At 41.2% G+C, this 7,767-nt stretch overlaps 1 protein-coding gene across 1 annotated transcript in view; it reads right to left on the reverse strand.

Moving 5' to 3' along the window:
- Nucleotides 1-4,143, reverse strand: part of LOC137508524 (A disintegrin and metalloproteinase with thrombospondin motifs 10-like) — a 157,238-nt gene extending 153,095 nt beyond the window's left edge. Inside the window, exon 1 of the mRNA XM_068233763.1 lies at nt 4,050-4,143. The gene's annotated coding sequence lies outside the window, so the exon portion shown is untranslated. The remainder of the gene's footprint in view (nt 1-4,049) is intronic.
- Nucleotides 4,144-7,767: the final 3,624 nt, after the last annotated feature.

Genomic DNA, 7,767 nt, shown 5'->3' on the forward strand with positions numbered 1-7,767 from the left:
CAAAGCAGATGGAGAACACAAACCTGTCTGCACTCGGGTTTCTTGGTCGTACCTGGGTTGTCACACTTTAAACAGGAGGTGAGGGAGCTACAATAACCTTCCACTGCTCCAAATGCTCAGATCTCCGTGCCACATCACACCCCCCCCCTCGGAATATAACGCCCTCAGAATCAGTATAGGTAGGTATAGGCAGATATGTTGCCAGGTATAGGTGCCCCCAGTATAGGTAGCCAGGTGTAGGTGCCCCAGTATAGGTAGCCAGGTGTAGGTTCCCCCAGTATAGGTAGTCAAGCATAGGAGCCCTCAATATAGGTAGCCAGCCATAGGTGTCCTCAGTATAGGTGGCCAGGTGTAGGTGCCCTCAGCATAGGTAGCCAGGTGTAGGTGCCCTCAGAGCTGCCAATTCAGCGAGCCTGACAGACAACTTGCAAAAAGCGTGGGTACCCACTGGAAGAAGAGTGTACGACGGAGGTGGTGAGATGAAATGCGGATGATTGGCTATTTCTCTTTCTATGCATGTTAATCACAGCATTGCCAGTTATGGTTTGGAAGTCCAGATCTATGCATTAAGCTCCTACCGTTATCGCTGCTACGCAGGTGGATCCTATTTGCCCCCTATGGGGTGCGCAATTGCTGTCTAAGTTCAAAATATATTGGACTGTGGCCACTGAAGTATGCATGGGCACCCTGGCTGTATGTGAGTGCGGTAGAGTGTGTGTTATGCCGGCTTAGATTAGGTGGATACTGGTCTTGCCATATGCTATATACATATATATGTGACTCATAGATTCTCCAGCAATATTTTACATTGGTTTTCAAAATGGCAAATTTTTGCATGCAATTAAGCTTATTTGTGCAGTTATTGGATTATTAATAAATTGATTTATCTGGCAATACATCGTGAGCCCTAGCCGTGTATATATTTTTGTTGTGCTGTAATTGGGGTGATGTGTCGCTACAATAGCGAGTACCAGGAAATCTATACTGTATAATATTGTTTGAACCCTGGTGATACCTTTTCTTTAGGAGTCCTCAGTATAGGTAGCCAGGTGTAGGTGTCCTAAGTATAGGTAGCGAGGTGTAAGTGCCCCAAGTTTATTTTGGTGTTCGTTCACTACCTACTCCATATTCTATATTAACTTTGTTATCCATTTATAATCTTTTAGTGCCACCTGACAGACCTTAGTCCTTTTATGAACCTTCAGTCTTCAGTAACTATAAAGTTGATGTGTTCCATTATTAAAACTGCAGCCCATCACATGCAACCCCATTGTAGTGTCCTCATGATTGTACTCTTCAGTTATAGGGTGGACCACAGTTATAGTGCACCTCAATTAATGCACCATCCCCTAATAGTGCTCCAAGTATAATGTTTCCTCAAAGTGTTAATAGCCCCATTATTGCAGTTCCCTCCATTTTAACCCCCCCCCATTGTGCTGCTTCCATTATAGTGCACCCATTTTAATACAGTAATCCTACAGCACCACCCACCTACTAAGTGCTCATTAGACAACAATAGATTAGTAGATCAATTGGTTGACAGGCCATCGAAAAAACTATCGAAATCAGATCGGACATGTTGGAAATAATCAATCTGACAGTAAATCTGTCAGAAATTGCATTGTGTGTACCTAGCATTGAAGTGGGTATGCGGATCTAAAGGGATGCCGGGGATGGCTTATTAGACTTCTACTGTTAATCTAACAGGTCTTAGTGAATTTAGCTGTAGTAAATCCATTTTCATTGTTCACTATATCTAGTCATTTCTCAAGGATATTTCTGATTGAAGGCTAGAGCTTTATTGCTTGTTGCAGTACAGAATAAAACACAATGGGCTCAATTCAGTTGGGGGCTTACTGCCAAATGCGCATGTCCCATCGCTGGGAGAGTTCTGCACATGGGCAGTACTACTGAAAAGACGCAGAACGCTCCCGAGCACAGGTACACAGCAGGTGAGCGCATGGCCCGACTGCGCCTGCGCCAGTTGGCCGATTACCGGAGGCTGCAGGTGGTGGAGGACGGCGAATAGGGAGCCGAGAGGCCAAAAGGGGATGGAGGAAGCCCCAGGTATGTTGTTTTTTTTTGTGTATGATGTATCATTTGAATATCAAAATGTACCATTCCTGATTGACTGCAACAAGTTCTAGTACTCTATGGTATACAGAGATGATGTGTAGATAACCTACAATACCTTTAGACTATATTTATTATTATGTTTTATTATTATAGACCATTTAAAACAACAAATTATGATACAAATATGTTAATGAAGAATAAACTTGGATTTAAATTACCACTTTCTTAAAAAAATATTTTGCATGAGAAAGCACACAAGATTTAATAATGATCTGAGGCCTACTTTGTTTACCATCCTGCGCTGTAACTAATGTCCTGTAGGTTTATACTTCTTCCACTTTTACAAATGTACATTTTAAGTAAACACAAAAGAAATAAGGGTTTCTACTTAATGTATACCATTTTTCTTGATTGTTATTTTAATGATCTTTAATAAAAAAAAGTTTGTTGAGGGCAAGTAGCTAAGAAAACAGAGTTTACCGGCTTACATTACTGATCAGCTTACATTTCCATTAAAAACACAATTTATTTTTATTGCCTCTTTACCTGTATTGTGACACACACACACACACACACACACACACACACACACACACACACACACACACACACACACACACACACACACACACACACACACACACACACACACACACACACACACACCAAGTCTAATCAACTGTACCATATTAGAACATTACACTGGCAGTGTTCTGAACTGATGAAAACTTGGGGAAAAAAGTTGTCATAGGTTGACTAGGTAAGTTTATTTGTTCTAAACTGAAAAGTAAACTGCAGTACTGTATTGAATTTCTAACTTCAAATAAAGTAGCTGTTGTGTTGGAAGAGTCAGTATAGATACATATTAACATTATTGGGGTAACAGTAACCTAAAGACACGCAAGGGTAGCTGTACATGTAGGCACCCACATGAATTTGCATCACCCAACTGTACTACAAAAAGAAGTACTCATTGGGCTGAACTTTCCTGTTATTTCCTGTATAAAGGGAAAGGGTGGAATGTACCCCATAGTTAGATGTGCAGGAATGGTTTAGCTGCCTGCAGCATTTTCTGTCACCTGCCTCTATTTCAAATAGTACCATTCAACTTAACTGGGTTCTCCTGGTACTGCTATATGATAAAGGGGAGTAGAGAGCGGATGTTGGAGCACCTGCTTGTTTAGTGAAAACAATAGTAATCCCAACCGGATTTGGCTGGCGTGTAGCATAAAGGGCTGTCTTTTTCCCCTCAAAATAAGTTTATGTGATAATTTCAGGTGACAATTTGCCCAGTCATGCATATACTTCTATTCAGATTGAGCTTCGTTGGTAACAGAAGATAGGAATGTCTTAATAAATAACAGACTACTAAAAAATTACTTCAACAAAAAGTCTCAATCTCATGTTTGTATGACCCCTTTAGACTGAAAAACAGCTGGCATCCTCTTAGGATGCACCTTTAAGCAATAAGTTATAGAAGCGGTAATAAGACGATTTATGCAAGATGCACTTTGTGGAACACACATTGCTAATGTCCGCCTAGAAAGGAATGCATGGATTCCAACAAAGCTCTCATTAACTATTTACAAAGAATAATGATTTATGGAAAAAGTATAAATATATCAAATTAAATGATTCAAAAAGATCATGAATAAAAAAGGACACCATCAAATCTTCAGCTGAAAAAATAACCCATTTCATTTAGTCTGTTAGGACTCCAGACACCATAACTTGGAAAAGTATATATCATATTTATATATTTTGTGTGTGTCTGAGGCAGTGAGTCCTGAAATAATGCTGAATAGATACAACAGAGCTTTACACTCAGGGTGTACATACAACAAGGTCTTCCCTGTAAGCTCATGATACATACAAGTCATTGTTTAAATTGCAGAAAAGATAGCATGATTAATTTCTCATATTAGCTTATGCTATGTCATTAAAATAAACAGTAGAAAGTAGCTTATACATACCAGTTGCAGTGATTTAAGTGCAATTCCTTGGATCTTTCTTGAGAATTTAAAATGAATGCTGTGTTTTCCACTGACTGAATCTGGTGTTTCTGGGATCTGCTTTTCCCTAGTTTTTAAGCAATCTATGTACTGGATGATTTTTTTGGCAGCTGCATACTTTCAAGGGAAAAAAAATGCGTTGACCTCACATGATTAAAGGGGGTTGTGTTTAAAGGAGCATTCCCAGACAGTAGCCAAGCTTCTTTTGTATGTGTGTGAAATTTTTAAGCATAATTAGGAGGTAACAGCACTTAAATAACCCCTTTGCTGCCAGTTGACTTTGAGGCATGTGGTTTTGAAGAGGAAGAGTGGCAGAAGATGAGTTAAGTTGCCACAGGGGCAGTGGGCATGGTTGATGCAAAAGAGGTAGGAAGGACTGCACTATGTTACACCCCTCCTCAGTACCTCTCAAGTTTTCACAGTATGTAGCGTTTCAGGGGTGTCAAGTAACAAAAGTTTTCAAGACAATAATTTTGGTATGTTCTTAAAAAGTGATACAATGATCATTTACATGTAGAATGCCAGGGTATTTTTTAAACTGCAAGTCTAGTCACACAGTCCTGTAAAAATGTAAAAGACACATACAAAAAGCTTATTCTGTGGCATTCTTTGACATAAAGAATGAGTGCATCAAGGAAGCAGGCACTTGATTGGATAAGCAAAGCTGTGTTGATCTGCACAAGCTTGATAATTAGTAAGCAGATCATTCAGAACAAGCAAGATCCTGAGTGATCACTGAGTTACAGCACAGTTCCTGCTGCTCTCTGACTTGCAAAATATGTTTCATTCTGCTTTGCCTTGTTCTGCTAAGCAGTCTGTGTTTTATTGCAAAGACTGATCATTGCCAAATGAAGTAGATCAATTATGAAGCCAACAGTGTCCTCTAGAGGTAGAATGCTCTAATGACCACCAGAATTATATACAGGGCATACAATACTGTTAAATAGTAGTTATCAATATTAATTTCCAATATAGCAGAGTAACCAAGCAGCTCAGGGTGACCCAAACTACTAGGAATGTATAGGGGGATACAAGGGACCAATATAGAAGTTATTTTTTATTGTCTTTATTTAAAAGTACATTTTTATTGTTTAATAGAAATCTGCTACACAAAAACCCCAGCTGAGACTGAAACATTAGCTAGGACTAGAGCCTTACGCTGTGCTTGTCAGTTGTGAAACCCCATTTAATTTAATGCAGTTTGGAATTGGACCAATGTCATCAGCAATGGCATTTGATAGGTCCAGTTACAAGTTGTGTACATTTCCTAATATTAAAATAAGTAAAATGTACATACATTTGAAATTATTAGCACCTCATAGAATATCTTTAGTACTAATGTATATCGGCTTTGCGGAGAGGCCATTCAAAACAACACACAGTGAGTGTGGGGTCTTAGAAAAAGCACAGAGATTACTTACTTAGAGTCAGTTTGTCCCTTCTCTGACATCTCATCTCCCAGCTCTCCTATTTATTTCATGTGTATATTTCTTTCTTACAACCTGTATGATATTTCTTCTTCTGTATACTTTTATTTTAAGTGGCTGGATAGTGTAAAGGGCTTAGCCTCTGATACAGGAGACAAGGGTTTGAAGCTTCCTGTTCAGTATCCTTGCACCCATTCAGTAAGGGCAAAAAGGGTGTGGGGTGTAAACTTATCGTTTATAATGTTTATAAAAAATATTGTGGTGTATTTCTTTTACAATAATGTTTTACAAATTAAAAAACGTTTAATAATGTCTATGAAAAGGCAAATTGTGAAAACGATAATCTTCCCTGTTTTGAAAGTGAAACTTATAATTACGTTTGTTAAAAAACGATAATATATGTATAATCGTTATAATTGTATAATATTGTGTATAACCTTCATTTATCGTTTCTTCATGTAGAAAAATCTGAAAATATTGTTTATAACAATGAAAAAAATATATAAGTACGTTCGTAATAACTGTAGTAAAACATTAATAATTACTAACATTTTACTACAACTACACCTAACCCTACTCTCACACAGAACCCTCCCTCTACCTATCCCTAACCCTTAGCCCCCCCTGGTGGTGCCTAACCCTACATCTCCCCTGGTGCTGCCTAACCCTAAGACCCCCCTTGTGTTGCCTAACCCTAAATCTCCCCTGGTGGTGCCTAACCTTAAAGGCCCATACACACGTCGGATTTTAGCGAACGACCCGTCGTTTGAATGTTCCGCCGTTCGGACGTTTTCGCGTCAAATCCGACGTGTGTACAGACTATCGTTCGGGTGATAAGACTGGTTACCAGCGATCCGCCCGGCGGAATTTATCAAGAACGTTGATACCAAACTTGGGGGGTCAGACCCCTGGGGTATTAGAGGGTTATTTTAAAACAATCTTACGCTAGATCTGGCAGTCCGATTGGTCCGTAAACCTGTCAGAACCAGCGCCCTGTGGAATCCCACAACCTGTGCAGATTTCATGGGCAGGGAGATCTGCTATGCCAGGAATTATGAAGGAAATATGGAGAACATATGAATATTGGGATTCCTGAGGTCACAGCAGGTTTTCCTAAGGTCAGAAGTCTTTTGAAGCTCTGGCAGCAGCCTAGGTGTCAGATCTCCTGCTGAGACTGGGGTCGATCAGACTGGAGAAAGCTGCAATTTATGAGCTTCTGTCAACTATCTACCCGTCATCTGATGGATGAGCTTATAAACTCTCTAGGGGGCCACATAAGGCCAGGAAACACCCGGTCCCATGTAGGTGCAAGGTTTTGTAATTAGAAGCTACCAAAGAGCCAGGGTTTGTTAGCAGCCAGAGAGTAAGAGAAAAAACAGGGGATTTTAAACCAACAACTGTCAGTTTGATTGGTTTGCGAAGGACTGGCGTTCGTAACTCCATGACGCATTCGATATGTCATATCGACGGCGTCACATCTCCCCCCCTTCCATGATTGGGGAAGGATAGGTTAGCAGGACCTTGACTGAAGCAATACCAACTTGCTACTTGGGCTCATTACAGCGGGAAAGCCCAGGTTCCACATGACGTGGGGGTTGCACTTTTCATGTTGGTCAGTGGTTTAGCCAGGAGGCTACAGGGCTTCGCAAACGTCCTGTAGTATCCCGCTGTTCCCAGAGAGGCCTGTACCTCTGTCATGACAATCTGATCTGCATCTGGTTCAACAGTCAGATTGTCAGCTGACAGCTGTCCTAGTACCAGGGACGAGTGATCGCAGTGTTGCTCCCATGTCGGGCAGAACACAGGGATTTCATCCGGGTACGTGACTGTACAACCGTGCTTGCCCTTCAACAGGTCGTTCCAGGCCTGTTGGAAGGTGGCTGGGACATTCATCCTACCAAAAGACATCCGCATCGAGGCGTTTAAGTCCAAGGGCAGGGTGAATGTGGATTCCAGGCGCGCCTCAGGCATGGTTGGAACCTGCCGGTATCCGAAGCTCCGATCCATGATCGTAAGGTAGTTGGCGGATGCCAGCCAATCCAACAGATCACCGAGAGGAGTCATGGGATACGCAACGGTTATTGGGATGTCGTCCGGCATCCTATAGGCCTCACAGAACCTGGTGGTCTGTAAGCTAGAGGATTTGCGGAGGACAGCCATCTGTAACATCTCCTCATACTTCATCTTTACTTTTGCTTGCACCTCCGGAGAGGCGCTGTAGGGGATCTGCCATAATGGCTTGGGAGTCCCCG

Source organism: Hyperolius riggenbachi, chromosome 1 (genome assembly GCF_040937935.1).
Source record: "Hyperolius riggenbachi isolate aHypRig1 chromosome 1, aHypRig1.pri, whole genome shotgun sequence".
Lineage (NCBI taxonomy): Eukaryota > Metazoa > Chordata > Amphibia > Anura > Hyperoliidae > Hyperolius > Hyperolius riggenbachi.